Below are 14,523 nucleotides of genomic sequence, written 5' to 3'. Positions count from 1 at the left end.
AAACATACAAAAATACTAGCTTTTTTGTACGCTAAGGATAAATTCTCAGAGAAATCAATTCACAATAGCTACAAAAAAGATCAAATACTAGAAATAAACTTAATCAAATATGTGTAAGATCTCTACAATGAAAGTTATGAAACCTTAATGAAAGAAATCATCAAAGACACACAAAAACATAGATATTCCTTGCTCATGAATCAGAATAAATATCATTAAAATGTGTATACTACCTAAAGCAATCTATAGATTCAATGCAATCTCTATCAAATTATCAGTGACATTCTTTACAGAACTAGAAAAAGCAATCCTAAGATTTATAAGGAATCGCAAAAGACCCAGAGTAGGCAAAGCCATCCTAAGCAAGAAAAATTATGCTGAAGAGAAATCACATCCTGACTTCAAAGCATATTGTAATGCTACAGTAATGAAAACATGGTACTGGCATAAAAACTGAAACATAGATCAATGAAATGGAATAGAGAGCCCAGAAATTAATCCACATATGTACAGACGACTGATTACTGACAGTGGTCTCAGACCATAGAGTGGAGTAAGGTTAGTCTTCTCAACAAATTGTGCTTGCAAAACTGCATTTATATATGTAGAAGAATGAAATTAGATCCATACCTCTCATCATATGCAAAAATCAACTCAAGATTCATCAAAGACCTAAATTTACAACCTGAGACTGAAGCTGCTGGAAGAAAAAGCAGGAGAATCACTCCAAGACACTGGTGTAGGGGACAAGACCCCAAAGCACAGGCAACAAAAGCAAAACTAAACAAATGGGACCATGTCAAACTCAGAAACTTTGTACAATAAAGGAACAATCAATGGAGTGAAGAGACACCCAAATAAATGGGAAAAATATTTGGAAGCCACCTATCTGGCAGGAATAATATCCTGAATATATTAGCAACTTAAAAGTCAACAACAAAACAATTACCAATCCAGTTGGGAAATGGGCAAAGGACTTCAATAGACAAGTTCTTAAGAGAAAGACATATAGGGGGTTGGCACTGTGGCTCACTTGGTTAATCCTCTGCCTGTGGCGCCGGCATCCCATATAGGCACCGGCTTCTAGTCCCGGTTGCTCCTCCTCCAGTCCAGCTCTCTGCTGTGGCCCGGGAGGGCAGTGGAGGATGGTCCAAGTGCTTAGGCCCCTGAACCTGCATGGGAGACCAGGAGGAGGCACCTGGCTCCTGGCTTCTGATCGGTGCAGTGCTGACCTTGGTGGCAATTTGGGGAGTGAACCAACGGAGTGAAGACCTTACATACAAATAGCCAACAAATATTTTAAAAATGCTCAATATCAATAGTCATCAAGGAAATGCAAATCAAAATCAGAATGAAATACCACTTCCCCTCTGTCAGATTGGCTAAAATCCAAAACACAGAGAGTGACAGATGCTGGTGAGAACGAAGTAGAACATTTACACCCTGTTGGTGGGAATGTAAATTAGTGCAGCCATTGTGGAAGGCAGCGTGATAATCTTTTTCCGAAAAATAAAAACTAGAAATAGACTTGCCACATGCTCCAGCAATCCCATTACTGGGTATATACCCAAAAGATTTGAGTACAATGTATCAAAGAGATACTTGTACCACCATGTTTATAGCAGCACTGTTCACAATTGCCAAAAATTTGAAACCAACCAAGGTGTCCATCATCAGATGACTGGATAAAGAAAATGTATAAATACACAATGCAATATTATTTTGCTATAAAAAAGAATGGAATGCTACTATTTGCAGTAAAAGGTATGCAACTGGAGGACATGATGTTGAGTGCAATAACCCAGACCTGGAAAGACAAATACTGCATGTTCTCCCTTATATGTGGGGGCTAACATTAAAAAAAAAAAAAAGAAAAAAAAGAAAAAGAGTGTCCATGTATCAGGATTGCTACAAATATAGTTTTGTAAAACTTTTATACCTTTGTCAAACCAGCAGTTAAAAATATTGTACTAGTCTAGTCTTAATTTGTGTGATTACTTTAAAATGTAGTGTAGTCATATTTCCATCTAATTGTTTATAGCCATTATTTATATTCCCACTAAACTAAGGTCTTTGTGGTTTTTACTTTTTCAACTTCTTATCTGGTGACATATTAAGCCTTTTTTCAGCAATGTAATTTTAAATATGCTATTTCAAAAACTAAAAATGGGAGAAAGGGAGGAGGGAATATAATTATGTCTTTTGAATTTTATCTACAAATCACATTGAGTCTGTTAAAAAATTAAAAATTAAAATTAAAGAATTAAAGCAGGGTAATGGAAAAAAGGTATTTGAGCCATGATTAGCAGGAAGTTGGATTGGAAGTGGAGGAGTTGGGACTTGAATCAGAAACAGTGAAATAGGTTGCTAATATCCTAAGCAATTACTTAATGACTTAATATGCCAAATTAATATGCCTGCTCCTTAATCTAGTTATCATCCATGTAACCTGGCTTTAACAAAAAGTTAGAGATGATAAATTCCTTCCTGTTAGATTTAAATAATCCTTGATCTGTTCATTTTGTGTTGATTTTTAACAGAGCCCTCTGGATCTGTTTGCCCTTAGCTTTGTTCCTTGATTTCTCTGCTTTGTGTCATAGCAAATGGGTCATGTTTAGGCTGACATTTTCAGGTATCCTTGTTAGCTGGATGGGGTTTTCTGGACCTGGCTTATATTAGTGTGTGAAACTAATTGTTAAATGTTCAGAAAACCTGTGGGCTGGTTGTTAACACTAATTAACATCATCCTTAAAAATTAAGTATCAAACCTTATAATTAAGTAAAATTACAGTAAAAAGCACAGGTATTAAATGTCTCTAGCTCATAATTTCCTCAATGTTTTACCATGCTTTTTTGATTATTACGCTGTTGGGATTACTTATGGTATTATACACTACCTGATAGTGTGCTGCTGTTTATCTCTTCCGAACTCTGCATTAAGTGGCTGCACAAATGAAAGCCGGACATTGACTGAGAGTAATTACCCTGAAAAGTGGCAGATACCACAATCAAGCCCCTTTTTTCTTGAGAGTCAGGGCCATTAGGAGTCACCAAAGGAGGTTTAGAGGATGGCTAGGAGAAAGTTAATGTTTGTTTTGCCCCTCTTTGTAGAGCTGGGGGTACTTCTCATTTTCTTGCTTCTTCCAGTTGTTTCTGTATCAGTGTTGTTTTGTTACTAACTGCTGCTTTATACTGTCTGCTATTTGTTATTGAGTTTATCAGCTCTTCAAGCATCAGTGTAAACAGTGTTAAATTCTTTAAAGTCTCGAATGGTGTCCTCTTTCCTGCTTAAACCTTGTCTGATACATGTGATGGTTCTTCAAAAAGTTTGTAGAAATTGAAATAAAAAGATTATTTTGGTGCAGAAACTTTTTAGAGTTCATGCATATGACAGGTCTTAAAGAAGTTCATGGAAATGCATGTTATGAAAAAACTATGTGTGGATGTCAAAATTTCTTTGTATCAATAAACATCTTATAATTCTGATTTTTTTCCATGAACTTTTTAAAGAACACTCTTATAGAAAATTGACTTAAATTGGTGTCTTTTGTTTTTGGTAGTTTTTTTTTATGCCTTAGTTGTAAAAATGTAAATAATAGGCTGTATGAAGGAACTTGTTCAGGGAAAGATGCAATTAAAACATTAAAAATTGTAAATTTTATTTCGTAACATAAGCCCTACCAAATTGAGGACTTCTTTTTGTAAGCAATGATACTGGCTGCTTAATCCAGTCCTAAAGAACTGAAGGACCTGGGAATTTAATGATATCTTTGCAGTCTTTTGTTTTACATTAATAATAGAAACAAATGCCCTTTAATTTTTTTTAAGATTAGAAAACAAAGAAGTCAACCAGGTCTCTAAGGTTGATTCCTAATTATTTCTCATTGAATTTCACAAAACTGTCCTTGTTTAATGAACACAATGAACAGGAGATAGTTGTGTTGGAAAAAGACTCTCTGGGGAAGCTTTTCCAGTCATTTTTTTTTCTGCTAAATCTTTGCCTCAGTTCCTCAAAACACTCTCCTAATAGCAGATAGGATCATTATTTTGTTCTGCAGAAAGGCAACAAGCCAGACCCCTTTTGCACCCCCAAAACTATTGCCATGACCTTTGCTCTTGACCAGTCCACTTGGGCTTGGACTGAACCATTTCTGCCTTCTTGGTAGCCGCTTCTTTGGTTGTGCTTTGTCTTCAGGATTGCACTGGTAAAGCCATGTTTCATTTCCTGTTGCAATTCTTCAGAATCTTAATCCCATATGTTTAAAATTTTCATTGAAAGCTCTCCTGTTGTTTGCCACTGAGCAGGAAGTTTGTTTCACTTTATTTTCTTAGAATTATATAAGCTAAGCCAATTGGGATATCCATGTATTGGCTTTGGTTTCTGTTGTTGTTCCTCTTCATTTAGGGCATGGGCAAAGTTAATTTTTTCCTCATGAATTATCGTGAAATATCTGCTGCTTCAGGCTTATTTTTGATAGCATGTTGTGCCTTCTTAAGACATTTTCCATTTGTAAACTGCTGATTTCTTTGGGAGCATTGTCCCTGCAAACTCTTCATAAAGTGTCAGTGATTTCACAAGTCTTCTGCCCAAGCTTCACTTAAATTTCTTTTCCTTCCTTGTTAGCTGAATTCATGTTGCTCTCATAGGGGCTCTTTTTCCAACTGATGTCTTACTCTCTTTTAGTGCCTCAAACAAGATCATGTGCAGAATGTGATAACAACTTATTACAAATTAGTTTGGGTGCAAAAATTGGAAACCCTTATATCATTTTATGTAATAATTTTTTTCCATGAGCATTTTGAAGATCCTTCATATTAGAGATGGAAGTCCCTCTTCTTATTCAGAAAAAAAGTTGACCTAGGGAAGCTAAGTATAGTAAGTTGGTGGAAAAACAATGTGTGTTTTTCCAGCATATATTGACATGTAGGAAACACTCATGAAGATTTTGAACTATATTTGATATAAAATTCATTAGAATTGCTGACTCCTTCCATTACATTTTTGAGATATGATTTTTGATTTCTTTGCCTATATGGTATCTTTCATTAGGTTCTTATTTTTATTTATTTATTTATTTATTTTTGTTCATGGTTCCGTGGTGGGTAAATGACATCTCCAGTGGGGAACAGGGTAGAATGTGAATGATTGTAAATGTTTAATTGATTGTTTTTTGAAAATTTAACTGACAGCTAGCTGTTTTTCAGTCTTATAAAAATAGCCTGTTGGGTATATAGCTGCTGGGTTTGAGCTGTCTGTTGATGAAGGTCCATTAGCTTATCATTTCATATATTGATGGAAATCCACATGATTCTTTGGGACATGCATGGAGGCAGATGCTACACAAGGAGTTTTTCCTTTTTTTATAGATTTGTATAATATAAAAATTTCATTTAAGTAATACTGAATGGCTCCCTATTTCATGGGGAAGCACTTATTTTCAAATTCTATTGAGCTGGTTTGGCTTATAAACACTGCTAAGATAGCTTTTTATCTTATAAGTCCGCATTGATGCTTTGTTATTAAAATGTGAAAGAAAAAGTGCTGATTAGATTTGCTTGCATGGATACATTTACTTGGATGCATTATGATTAATTATAATTGAATGTGTTCATTCACAAATATATTTTAAGGTGGTTTAATGATAAGGTTGCACAGATAATCTTGTATGGCTCGTTATTGACGCTATCAAAAGCCAGAGGTTAGGCAACAGGAAAGCGGGAATGTCACATGAGGCAAGCCCAGCTGGGTTCTGTAAGCGTCATACTCCACTTTGACCACAAGATGCCGCTCAAGAATCCATTATGTTTTAGGTCTTTTGTTACAAGCCCAATGATATTTCCATTTATTTTACATGCTCTCCTATTACACATTAATACTCATAGTGGGTGGGTTGAGGGAGGGTAGACCCTAACTCTGAAGGCATTTCTAACTTGAATGTAAGAAAGCGGTAAGTAATTTCTCTTAAGTTAAACAAATTCGGGCTGATGAGTCAGACACTAAAAAGAAATTCTTGCATCTTTAGGGTGCTAGTGTGTGCACACATCTACTCCCACCATGCACTGCGAGCCACCCAACCTTTTGTGGGTAGTCCCTGGCACCGTCTGTCCCCAAATGCAATAATTTCCTGCTGGCCCCCGCTAGCAACACACAAAACAACCTATTTATGTAACTATTCAAAATGTCAAAGGATTACCTTAAAATGAAAACACATAATCAGCTTTCTGTGTTTCAGGCAGCAATTAAGTAGTCATAACATGGCAGTCTGTAGACGAAAGCTCTAGTAATAATCATTTGCAGAGGTAATCACTGGAAGAAAATAATTTCCCAAGTCCTTGTTTTAAGCTGAGGGGGAAAAAATTCATGGTGTGAAGATTCTTTTTGATACAAATGGTGGCATTCTTTAGCTTCCTCATCAAATCTGCCCTACATTTTATACTTAAAAAATTTTTTTTGATAAGAGGGAGGCACGTCTTCTCCACAAATACTTAAAAAAAAAAAAACAGTGTGTATACAAATAAAGACATGACAACAAGACAGGGTGGCCATGTTACAGAAATGTATTGTCTGGGATGAGGGAGAGCTACCCTTAGACAAGAAGCAGCTATGTGAGGAAATATCATTCACAAATGTCTTGTAGGAATATTACTTGGCCCCTAGATAAAATAGAATACCTAGTTGTTATGACCTCTGGGATGTCAAGAAATAACCTTCAACGTGTTAAGTCCTTAGCAGTCACTCACTTTAGTTGGAGCTCGTTTTGAGGTACTTCGGGCTTAACTGGCTAAGCACAGGGTTTTAGGAGGTAGAGATTAATGATGAGTGGAAACAGACAGATGAGACTCTGGATGATGGTGAGGGTAGAGAAGAGAAGCAACAGGAGTGGGGCAGGGAGAGAATGTTTTAGAAATGAGAATGTAGACCTGCTCTTTAAAGAGTGCTGCCTGCTGCATTGTTTTGCCTGCAATCCTTTCTCAGACTGGATCAACTTGAGCATTTAGTTGAGACACTAAAACTGAAAGGAGAGGCTTAATCTTGGCTGAATCATCTGAGCCAGCTTCTCCACTTTTTTATTAGTCCTGGCTCCTTATATCACAGAAACACGCATCGATTTCTTTTTTCATTCTCATTCATTTTTTCATTTTTTAAAAATTCACTGGTTCAACAGCCATTCATCTTGTGCTGTTCAACTGTCAGATCTACATGGGAAAATTACTGGAACTATTACATATTTTCCTTTAAAATATCCTAATATTGTAGAAATATTAAATTTTGCTTTACTTAGTGTAAAAGCAGTAGAGTGAGAGAAATTAGGTCTCCTTTAGACCAGTGATCTTTATATGCACAGGATCACCAGATTTGGTTAAAATACAGATTTGGATTCAGTAGGTTCCACGTGACACTTGAACTTCAGCATTTGTAACAGGCTTTTGGGTGATGCTGATGCTGGGGCCGCTACTTTGAGTATGGGCTTTAGCTATGGAATGATCAGCTATCCAGAGAGAGAGGTGTCAGGTCAGAGAGAGAGAGAGAGAGAGAGAGGAGAGAAAAGATGCAGAGGCGAGCCTTGTAGACTGGACCGCCGGTCTGTTTGTGATGATGAATCATTCTCTGCCACCTGACTTTGTTCCACTCTTCAGGAGCCAGACACAAGACACGGGTACCTCAGGATACAGGTTTTCTCCTGGGAGGGGCGCCGATCGTCGCCTGCATCACTGTTTTGAAACATCACAACTGAAATGGCTTTTATGTTCTTAAAAGTAGGAGAAGAAAAGGCACCGCTTTTGCAGGGAAAAAATAGTTTTCCGATAACCCCCATTAACTACAGGGGTCATTGTGGCAAAATGAATGGGATTAGAAATCTGCTAAAAGCTGCAGTCTATGGTGCACTGTGACTGACAAGCCTTTTGCTGAGTAGTTACAAATGGGACTAATGGTTTAAACTTGTTAGTCATTGTCAGAGCCTCTGATCCTTGAGTCATCCATGGAAGCTATGGCAGAAATCGATAAGGCACCACTTTCCACAGTGAACTGCTAGACCATATAGATTGCCTGGAGGGGAATGCTGAGCTCCCTCCCAGGCTGCCAGATGAAAGCAGGCGGCTAAATCTCCAGGAAGATTGACCACACTGCTCGGGGCAATTAGGCCTTTCACCACTTTGAACGATGATTATAAAGGGGGAGAGGCTTGGGAGAAGGAAGGGGAGGCGGCTCTGCTTGCCGAACTGGAAGCCGGAAGCCATTTTGGGGAGCCTTGTCAGTTTCATGGTCACCGAGGGCAATTTTTTCCCCCTTTCCCTCGTTCAGGCAGTTATACAATGAATGAGCTGGGGCGGCTGCTTTGCTTTCCTCTTTTCTCTGCCTTTATTTTTCTTGAGAAGCTAGAGACGGGAGGACAGGCAGCCGGAACAACCCTTGGCTGATGATAAACTGTAAACTACAGCTGAACTCCATTAATCCGTTCAATCCGCAAAGCCTGGGGCCTGAGAGCATGTCGGAGGAGGGCTTCCTGTTGGGCACATTTCAAAACAATCACTTCCCATTGTTCAGTGCCTTTTTGGGTAGATCCTGCGAGCGTGCCAAAGTCATCAGCGAGAAAGTGCATGTTCGCGCAACAATTACAGACAAGCTGCAGATTATCAGCGGGCTGCAAGGGGCGAGGTGCTCAGGACCGCTTGGCAACGGGCTCTGCTTTGGAGAGGAGCCCCATATCTGATGCACACAAGGCTGCACCCAGCATTAGTATTAAGAGTATCCAAGTGCTGCAGGCTGTGGGAAGCCCAGATGTGCAAGCGGAAAGGAACCCCGGGAGGTGCAGGAAGCTTTGCCTTGGTACTTGGCGGAAAGGCATGGCAGCTCAGCCAAGTGTTGAAGAGTTCCTGGCCTCTTTTTGCTTCATCACCTTTGTGTTTCTGCTGGGGGTGCAGCTCCTTTCCATTGTTCCCCTGCATTCCATTCCCTTTGTAATATTCGTTTTGGGATTGATACCTTTAACTTTCTTTTCTTACCAGGCCCTGGCTCCTGTTCTGTGAGCTCCAAGTTGTACTGTAAACCATGTTCCACTAGGTATTGTTGAACTGTCAAGTGGCTGGGGAGGCAGGATGTTGTGGGAATAATGCAGCATTGCTACTCTGTGGGAGGGCTGTCAGTCAGAGGTTCTCGGACCATTCATCAATCACTCCGGCGAATGCTGCCCTGGGTGCAGAGTATTGAAAAGTGTACTTTTTGAAGTTTCCTTGGTGGCTGGTACCTGAAAAGATGTTTGAATCGTAGAGACCTGTAGACCAAGAATTGAAATGCTGAAGTTCTTAGCAGGAGTGTGCACAGAGGGCCTGAGAGCTGTGTGCCCTTAATGGTGGTGGTCTCTTGTGTGTGTGTGGGGGTGGGGTGGGGGGGGCTGACTCAGGGATTGCGCAATGCCATTTTTATTGCTTGGAAAGAAGAATTTGGGCTCAAAGTGCTGCTGCTGGGGCATTTCTTTGCTCATCTTTGATGCATTAAACATCCATGGGACTTCGTTTATTTCAGAGAGCTTCACTCTCCCTACCTGTGATGCTTCAAGGATAGGTTGTTCAACCTGGGAGAACAAAGGGACCCCTAGAAGGTGTAACACCAAGAAGGATGCTGATGGAAGCCCTAGACTACAGGTGGTAGTCTTAGGGAGTCTGTTTAGCGGAGCCACACAGACCAATCTGCGGAGGGATATCAATGGTGAGGAAGGCTGTGTGTCCAGGGTAGGAAGTGTATGGAAACTTTCTAATTCCTACTCGCTTTTGCTTTGAACCTAAAACTGCTCTAAAAAATATTAAACTCTCACCCTCCCACCCCTCACCGCCACACCAAGGCCCAAATAACAAAAAAGCAAAGTGGGCATTGCCATCAATATCCAAATCTTAATCACAATCATAAGGGAAATAAAAAGAAACAATTTTTTTGATTTAGAAGATTCTCCTATAAAGTAAGGAAATATGACCTTCAGCTGTAAATTTTGATGAAAGTATGAGCAAGCAGTATATTATGGACTGCTAGAAAATTGCTAAGTCAGTGACCTGCACACAAAGAGGATGACACCCAATGAATGAGGTGTGGCACGTGGGGCTCACTGATGATGATGCCTGCGAGAACAGAAAGCAGTAAGGAGAGAAGACAGAACACCAGAACCAGCAAAGAAAGGGGAGGATGCAAAGGTCTTCATGGAAGAATATGCACACTTTAGTTGTTTAAGTCAGAAGTACTTGAAACAGTTCTAAGTACTTCCTCCTTTTTCTTTGATTGGCAGAATGAAAAATAACAGGTATTGCTTTGGAAGAAGCCTAATAGTAGAATGAGAAGGGGCCATTGTGTGACTGATCTCCTTGTATTGAATATTAGAATTCATTCCTAGCATCCCTGAACATTTCTCGTTGTGACCCTGTTAGGAGTGTGTTAGTGAGGAGGCCCTCACCACTTCCAAGAAATATCCCTTCGATTCCTTCAGTTACTCTAATTTTAAAGACTTTTCCTAATGCAAAACCAAATTCTGTCTTCTCATAATGTGCACTTATTGCTGTTAGGTTTTTTTTTTTTTATGCAAATCCTTGATGCCCAGAAGACCTGAAGATAAACACATTGTTATTGAAAGGAATGAATTTAGGGGCAGAATTCAGGGGCAGAGAGAGATGGTTTAAGTGTTCTCCACAGACTGATAGCCATTCAGATGTGGGGAGGAGGAAATTTAAGTGTTTTGAGAAGATTGAGATAGCTATGAAGGATTCCAGTAGCATTCTTACTGCTGTGTCCCCAGTGCTCCTCAAATAGTGCCTAGATCACAGTAGGTGCTTAATAAATATTTGTTGACTCAATGAATACATTCCATTAATGATGATAATGAAGGGTACTAGTAATAAGTAAGAATTATGAAAAAAAAACACCTCAGTTCAGATTCATTAAATTGAGAACAAGGCACATTCTGAATATAATGAGAACTTTTGCTCTTTTTCTCTCCCTTCTTTGAAAGTTTACAAGCTGAACCCTGTTAATATCTTCAAAGGGACTTTCTGCTTTCCAAGGGGACTGTAGGTGATATGTAGAAGCGCTTATATGTTTTCTTTAAGAAACCTGAAAGCTCTCTGGGAAATCGAGAGGTCACTGCTTATTATTGAAGAGTTTTTAGCCCTGTTTTCCTCCCAGGCAAATCTAATGAAGGCACAAGGGTAGCTGTAACCTCACGGTAGTACAGAATGTAGAGGTTACATTGGACCTTGAACAATTAATCAGCATTATGGCATAACAGCTCAAATATGGAAATTGTAAAGGCTCTAGATGTTGATAAATGGCCGGTTTATGCTAAGATCCATCAAGTGTGTTGGGGCATTTGAAACTATCACTGCATAGTCATGACATGGTCATTATCAGGTTGCAAATCGTCCTAAGAAATGACATGCCTCAGGAAGCAAGATTGGCCAGCGAAGCCTGCCTCTTTCTCAACTCAGTGTGAGGCCAGCTTGCTGTAAATGAAGCAATACAGCATGTAGATTAGCTCATGTGCAGCAGCTGCATGGTGGAAAGCAATTATAACACAGAGATAACTCCACATGCAGGAACTAGCACCTCCTGAAATATGATCACCTCCGCCTCAGTACCGAGGGAAATGCCAAACTGAAATACACACACAGCTGTAATGGGAGAGAGAGGCTCGAATATATTACAGCGCGGAGAGGAGCTGGGGTTGTTCTTGAGCCACTGCAACTGAAACAGGACTTGGCAGAGGCCTTTGTTGGAAACTCCATCTCCTCTGAACTCTGAAATAGACTCTTCTAGGGATATGATGGCCCATAAGGGAGGGCTGTATGGATTTTCCTTTTGTTAATATGCTAGATGTGACAATTTCTTTCCTCTTCATAGATAACCTCTTTTTCAGAAATTATTCGTCACTGGGCCAGGAAGTCAGACCCAGTGGGTTGGATGATTGATGGATACCAGATCCAGGCTATACCAACCAGACTCTACTTCCTCATAGACCAAAGCCTTGTTTGATACTTGGAGATAAAGTGATAGAAATGTGGGTTTGGGTCAAGAACTTCTGCCGTGAGATCCACAAATCAGGAGTTGCTAGTCTGCAGAGAAATAAGGACCAGGTAGACACACAGACATGTGGGTGAGAGAGCAGGGTTCATAATAGAAGCTTCCCACTGCCCATCTCTGACTTGTCGCCCCTCTTTAAGGCCTGATGAAATTTCTTCTCTTAGTTTCTATATGATATTCACATATCCTTTCAAAAGTGCCTCCTTTCCTTTATTTTACTTTGAATGCCTGTTTCTGCGACTTTGCTGCACTGATTCCCTCCTTTCCCTCACCCAGCTTTGGCTGTGCATTTTCCATGACACAAGATTTGTTTTGGTGACTTAGGTATAGGGTCTTGTTCAACACCAGCATTCAAAAGTAGATGCAATATTTGATTTTTTTTTTCATGAGGAAATAGACTTGGAAAGGTTAGATAATATCTCCAAAGTCACACAGTTGATAAGTGGGGCAAGTGGTGATTTCTATTGAAGTTACATTTGCATCGAAATTGATTTTACATTTTCTGTGAAATCATTAAACCACCAACTATATAGTAAATGATTTATGCTATAATTTGAGAACAGAATCTATGTTGAATTACTGAATCAACTTGGGAGTATGACTAGAAACCGAATCATCTTTATTTAAAAAGCTAACACTGCCTATGTTTACTTGAGGGCTGCAAACTGGTGCAAGTCTTCAAGAAAATGATTTTTCAGTGGGAGAGGAAGGAAGTAAAGATCGTATAAGTGTTACCAAGACTACTTATAATCTATTTTTAAAAACTTATTTATTTGAAAGGCAGAATCAGACTGAGAAAGAGCAAGGGCTAGAGTGTGCAAATGATTGATCTTCGATTTGCTAGTTCACTCCTCAAATGGCTATGATGGCCAGGGCTGGACCAAGCCAGAAGCCTGGAGCCTGGGGCTCCATTCTGATACCGCACATGGGTGGCAGGGGCCCAAGCACTTTCCCAGAAACATTAGTAGGGATCTGGATTGAAAGTGCGGCAGCTGGGACTAAAATTGGTGCTCATGTGGGATACTGGTATTGCAGGGTATGGTATAACTCAGTGCACCACAACATAGCACCCTGTTCTTGTTGGTGCCACATTTCAACTCTGTGATGCTGAAAAGGTGAACGAGCATAGTTCACGAATTTCTCATTTTAGGCTATTATAAGGAGAGGATAATTAAAGACATTAACATTATTTCGTGTATTTAAATCAAAGTATTTGGATTATCTTTCTTGGTCTCATTTTTCTTTTGCACATAAGGAAATGAATATATTCCTTAACTTAGAACTTTTAGTGTCTTTGTCCTTACCAGTTTTTGTTTGCTTTCCTTACCATGATGCTGAAGACTGTTCAGGATATGGCTAGTGTGTATCTTTTTTGTGGCCATTACTATCCCCTATTTGCTGATTATTCCAGTGAAACTGAGGAGCTTGGAGCCCCTCATATATCCCTGTCTGTTGCTTCCTGCCTTTTAGCCTATGTCACTGCCCAGTCTAAATAAATATTTCCTACCCTTCAGGTTCATTTGAAATGTATTCCTTCATAGTGAAATTTGCCTTGATGGCTATAGACCGCAAGCAACAGATTGCCCTTATCTGAATTCTTCATCTGAACCCTGGCTATGTTTATTCAGTAATTCAACATAGATCCTGTTCTCTTATGATTTGTAGTGATCAAAACTTGCGTATCATAACTTATGCACATAACTTCTCATACTCATTTTACTGCATCGTAAGCAAATTGAGGACAGGGTAAATTCTGACCAAAAATATCTTCCCCAATATACAGAGTGCCCTTTATAACATAAATATTCAATAATATCTGAAAATTAATAGACACACCCTTTTACATGGGAATACTTTTAATTTTCTGATTTAGTAGTTAGAGTTCTTTCTCCTGGAATACTACAATACAGAAGACATATTTGTTATTCCTAGTTGAGTTGTGTATTTTTCCTTTTGGGAACAGCAGTGAATGTTTAGTGAAATGGGGGAAGAAAGAAACAGTCATTGAAAAATGTTTTTTTATGGGTCATTAAGGAAGAAGTATCACAGTTTCCCAGCTTTCAGTATTATCTGTTCATCTTAACTAAATAGAAGCAGTCTTGGTCAAAGAAGCCCTCTAGCTGGGGCTGATGGCCACTTTATTGAGGGGCTGTGTAAAGGGCTTTAGGTTGCTATGGCCTGATGCATATGAAACCTGACTGGCTTAAACAAAAGGGCAAGTTATTAAAATCCTATGTAAGAGGGCCGGTGCCGCGGCTCACTAGGCTAATCCTCCGCCTTGCGGCGCCGGCACACAGGGTTCTAGTCCCGGTCGGGGCGCCGGATTCTGTCCCGGTTGCCCCTCTTCCAGGCCAGCTCTCTGCTGTGGCCCGGGAGTGCAGTGGAGGATGGCCCAAGTGCTTGGGCCCCTGTACTCCACGGGAGACCAGGAGAAGCACCTGGCTCCTGCCATCGGATCAGCA

The 14,523-nt window shown here is 39.7% G+C and overlaps 1 pseudogene; it reads right to left on the bottom strand.

The window, feature by feature from the left end:
* Positions 1 to 8,603, bottom strand: part of LOC108178111 (ubiquitin-conjugating enzyme E2 variant 2 pseudogene) — a 34,523-nt pseudogene extending 25,920 nt beyond the window's left edge.
* Between the last annotated feature and the right edge of the window lie 5,920 nt (positions 8,604 to 14,523).

Source organism: Oryctolagus cuniculus, chromosome 1 (assembly GCF_964237555.1).
Source record: "Oryctolagus cuniculus chromosome 1, mOryCun1.1, whole genome shotgun sequence".
NCBI classification, from domain to species: domain Eukaryota; kingdom Metazoa; phylum Chordata; class Mammalia; order Lagomorpha; family Leporidae; genus Oryctolagus; species Oryctolagus cuniculus.
The sequence above is the reverse complement of the archived record's forward strand: the minus strand, read 5'-3'. Positions and strand labels throughout refer to the sequence as shown.